Source organism: Rhinolophus sinicus, linkage group LG07, assembly GCF_036562045.2.
Source record: "Rhinolophus sinicus isolate RSC01 linkage group LG07, ASM3656204v1, whole genome shotgun sequence".
NCBI lineage: Eukaryota > Metazoa > Chordata > Mammalia > Chiroptera > Rhinolophidae > Rhinolophus > Rhinolophus sinicus.
Window position 1 is genome coordinate 24,263,984 of NC_133757.1, and position 5,394 is coordinate 24,269,377.

Here is a 5,394-nt window from a genome sequence, read left to right on the forward strand (position 1 = left end):
ACAAAAGAACAAGATAAATAAATGAAGAAACAAAAACTCATAGACACAGACAATAGTTTAGTAGTTACCAGAGGGTAAGGAGGGAGGGGGGTCGCAGATGAGAGTAAAAGGAATCAAATATATGGTGATGGAAGGAGAACTAACTCTGGGTGGTGAACACACAACATGATATATAGATGATGTATTACAGAATTGTACACTTGAAACCTATGTAACTTTACTAACAACTGTCACCCCAATAAACTTTAATTTAAAAAAGAAAAGAAAAAATAAAGATAATGTGGCATTGATGAAAGGATAGACAAATAGATCAGTGGACCAGAACAGAGAGCCCAGAAATAGACCTATATAAATATAGTTAACTGATCTTTAACAAAAGATCAAAGGCAATACAGTGGAGAAAAAAATGGTCTTTTTAATATATGGTGTTGGAACAACTGGACATCCACATGTAAAAAAAAATGAATCTAGACACAGACTTTTTACCCCTCACAAATATTAATAATTCAAAATGGATCATAGACCTAAATGTAAAACACAAAACTATAAAACTAGAAGATAACAGAGAAAAATCTATACAACCTTGAGTTTGGCAATTACTTTTTAGATATAACACCAAAGGCACAATCCATGAAAGAAAAAAAATAATTGATAAGCTGGACTTCATTAAAATTTAAAACAAGACACTGTCAAGAGAATGAAAACTGAAACCACATATCGAGAGAAAATACTTGCAAAAGACGTATCTGATAAATATACAAAAGACTCTTAAAACTCAACAGTGAGAAAATGAATGATCCAATTAAAAAGTGAGTCAAAGACTTTAATAGACAGCTCACCAAAGAAGATACACAGAAGCAAGTAAGCATATAAAAGCTGTTCCATTTTTGTCATTAGGGCTATGCAAATTAAAACAATGAGATCTCACCACACACATATTAGAATGGCCAAAATCCACAACATTGACACAGCAAATACTAACAAAGATGGGGAACAACAGGAACTCTCCTTCATTGCTGGCAGGAATGCAAAAATGGTACAGCCATTTTGGAAGAAAAGTTTGGCAGTTTCTTACAAAACTCAACATATTCTTACCATACGTCTACTGAGCACACTTCTTGGTGTTTACACAAAGGAGTTGCACGTGGACGTTTATAGCAGCTTTATGCATAATTGCCCAAACTTGGAAATTAAATTAGGTTGCCTTGTTTGTTCTTTTTGATGTGATTATTACATTGGCAGTGGGTATAGTGTATCCTGAACTCAGCAAGGCCTTTACTTGTTTGAACAACTATATATCTAAAGGCATTAAACGAATGCTGTAACCTGAGGAAGATCGCTATGGGCAATCCAAAAGGGTCAGCAGTGGCTTCAGCACCAACAATTTCGTCAGTGACTTACAGGCATTACGGAAGCTCACATTTAGTTCATGGATCTTTATTACCTGTTAATCTCACACATTAAATAATGAAAGCATTTCTATGTTAGGCACTCTAAAATTTTGTCTCATTTAATCCTCACAAGAGTCCGATGAGGTAATTATTTTTATTCCAATTTTACCAATAGGAAAACTGAGGTCCAGAAAAGTTAAGAAAATTGTCCTACATCCAACAACTTACAAAGATAATGCTCCATATCTGTATGACAGAAACATCAACAGATGTCCTCCCATGTCTTTATGTGGTAGGGAAAATGAATGTATGCTCCAGGGAGTTCTGATTAAACAGCTCAAAAACTTTATGATTTCATGTATATATTTATACAAAAGACAAAGTAGTGTGATGATTCTCTTTACCTAAGGATACACCACAGAATTTCCTTAAACTGTGAGCTCTCCTACTGCCATGAAAATGTGATCTGAATGTCAAATATATGCAAGTTTTCAGGGATGCTCCTATGCCATTTGATGAGGCTTTCTGTGAACTCTGCCCTTTTAAGTGTTATCATCGTTACTTAAAGACTGCACTCAGAAAGACTGCACGATGTAAGGAGTCAGGAAACCTGGACGCTGGCCTCAGCTCTGCCGGTCTTATGTGAAACGATTTCCCCCAAATCTCTTCTTACTGGTCTCCAAAAAAAAATCTCTTCTTAATGGCTCAATGTCTGTGTGCTGTAAATAATTGACTGCATAGAAATAATTCAGTAGGAAGGAAATGTTTGATCACAATGACTCAGGAGAAAATATGCTGTATCATTTCTACTTAGCAAGCAAATGTGAATAAGTGGTTGCATTTCACTAACTTTAAAAGTCTACAAAGGTTCAGTGTTCAAGATAACAAAAGAGTTGTATACTTTTAGTTAATGGTTACAGATGAACATAAAAAAGGTTTTCTCTCTTGTGTAATACCTTCATCCAGATTTAAGTGGTAACAGTAAAAAGGTGGTTTTACCCTTAGATTTTTTTTCCTCATTAAACTTTGTTTTAATGAGTCTCAAAATTCTGTGGCAGATTTTTGGTCAAGTTGTTTTTATGAAAAAGTATTGATTTTAAAAACTAACTTAAAAACTGCCACACTCAAAAAACGGAAATGATCCACAAACATTCTCCTTTCCTTCTGAAGGTTTTGCGATGCATTATTATCATTAATCAACATTTTACTATTAAACTAACATACCCAGTTGACACAGAGAGGTCTGAGACCTTCTCCCACCACTGATTAAGACTGGGGTGGCAGGTGTTGGGGATTATATTCATTTAGGCTTCTGAGCTTTCTGGACAGACTCGGTGACTCTGCCAGCTCCAGCTGCCTTCTCGTCCACAACTTTGATGACCCCAACAACTGTCTGTCTCATGCTGTGAACAGCAAGACAGCCCAGAGGAGGCTAGCTGGAGAAGCTCTCAACACACGTGGGCTTGTCAGGAACCATATCAATGATGGCAGCATCACCAGATTTCAAAACCTTCCGGCCATCTTCCAGCTTTTTCCCAGAACGATGATCAATCTTCTCTTTTAGTTCAGCAAATTTGCAGGCAATGTCGGCTGTGTGACAACCCAACACAGGTGCATATCCAGCACTGATTTGGCCTGGATGGTTCCGGATAATCATCTGAGCCGTGAAGCCAGCTGCTTCCATTGGTGGGTCATTTTTGCTGTCACCAACCACAATGCCTTTACGTACATCTTTGACAGACACGTTCCTGACATTGAAACCCACATTGTCCTCAGGAATAGCTTCACTCAAAGCTTCATGGTGCATTCCACAGACTTTACTTCAGTTGTAACGTTGACTGGAGCAAAGGTGAAAACTATGCCGAGTTTGAGAACACCAGTGTCCACTCGGCCCACAGGGACAGTACCAATACCACCAACTGTGTAGATGTCCTGGAGGGGGAAACACAAGGGCCTGTCAGTGGGACGAGTTGGTGGCAGGATGCAATCCAGAGCTTCAAGCAGCGTGGTTCCACTGGCATTGCCATCTTTACGGGTGACTTTCCATCCCTTGAACCAAGGCATGTTAGCACTTGGCTCCAGCATATTGTCACCATTCCAATCAGACACTGGCACAAAAGGTACTGTGTCAGGGCTGTAGCTAATTTTCTTAATGTAGGTGCTGACTTCCTTGAGGATTTCCTCATATCTCTTCTGGCTGTGGGGTGTCTCAGTGGAATCCATTTTGTTAACACGAACAATAAGTTGTTTCACACCCAGCGTGTAAGCCAGAAGGCCTCGATCACAGGTCTGCCCATTCTTGGAGATGCCTGCTTCAAATTCACCAACACTAGCAGCAACAATCCGAATAGCACAGTCTTGTGAGATGTTCCTGTAAACATGTATTTAAAAACAATTTTTTAAATTAAATTTATTGGGGTGACATTGGTTAGCAAAATTATATAGGTTTAAAGTGTATATTTCTATAATACATCATCCATATATTTCATTGCGAGTTCACCACTCTGTCAGTTCTCCTTCCATCACCATATATTTGACCCCCTTTACCCTCTTCTACCACCCCCACTCTCCCCTTACCTTCTGGTAACACTAAACTGTTGTCTGTGTCTATGAGTTTTTGTGTGTTTTTGTTTCTTGCTTCCAGTTTTATATCTCACATATGAGTGAAATCATATGGCTCTCAACTTTTTCTGTCTTATTTCGTTTAGCCTGTAATCATGTTTTTCATAAAGTCTCTGTGTTCTAAGGCATCAGTGATGGTCACATAATACTTGCTGGTCCCAAATTTCCACAGGGTGATAGAACGCTCACGTTCAGCTTTCAGTTTATCCACGACCGAGGCAGACTCGAAGGAGGCCTTTCCCTTATCAGCATCCTCCTTGTCAAAATGCTCAGTGGTTCTTTCGCTGATCCCACGACATTTGCAGACCAGATGGCCAGTAGTGGGAGACTTGTCTGAATCTGCATGTCCAATGATGATGGTGTTGATATGAGTCTTTTCTTTTCCCATTTTGGCTTAGGTTTAGAGGTGGTTTTCGTGACACCTGTATTCTGGTGGCAAACCCTTTGTGAAAAATCTTCCTTTATACATTGGGCCTATTAATTCATGCTCCTATAGAAAAAACTAAAAACTATAAATATGAAGTAATGATTACTCCCATATCCCCCCACCAAAGATAATCCATACATATTTGTGTGTACTTCTAAAACAAACAACAAAAATGTTTTTGTTCCAGAGACCAAAAAGAACATAAAATAATTAACACTAATTTTAAAATATTTTTTTATTTGTTGTAAACCTATTCTCCCTTTAATTATTAAAACCTGAAATACAACAAAATTCTTCTGGAAGAATAAACAAAAAATTGCAGAGAATAGATTTAAATAATGAATGAATTCATTGAATTAGGTTTAAAGCCTACCAAAAAAGAGTCAACTACTAAAAGTTTTATGTAATTTTTTAAAAAGAGCATACTGTATACTTTAAAAAAATAGTATAAGTTATCAATGGCACAGAATAATTTTTGTAACTGAGTCAAAGGATAAACTTTTTCTTTTTTATTAGTTTCAGGTGCACAAGACAAAGTAATACTTAGACGTTTATCATTTATATCCCTCACCCTGTGTGAACCCCCCTCCCCCATCCACTATCCCTCTGACATCGCACACAGCCATTACATGTCTACTGTCTCTATTCCTAATGCTGTACTCTGCTTCTTGTAAGTATATACATATATACATATATACATATATACATATATACATATATACATATATACATATATATAATTATAGTTGGCATTCATTATTGTTCAGCTTCAGGTGTACAGTGCAGTGATCAGGCATCTACATCATCCCTGAGGTGGTCTCCCAAATGGCACAAGTGTCCATCGGATACCCTACAAAATCTTTACAACATTATTGATTACATTCTCCAAATTGATTTTCAAAACCCCGTGGCCATCTTGTGGTTACCAACTGTTTTCTAATCCCCTCACCTTCC

At 37.6% G+C, this 5,394-nt stretch overlaps 1 pseudogene; it reads right to left on the bottom strand.

Annotated features, from left to right (window-relative positions):
- Positions 1-1,416: 1,416 nt before the first annotated feature.
- Positions 1,417-4,775, bottom strand: LOC109444050 (elongation factor 1-alpha 1; annotated as a pseudogene).
- Between the last annotated feature and the right edge of the window lie 619 nt (positions 4,776-5,394).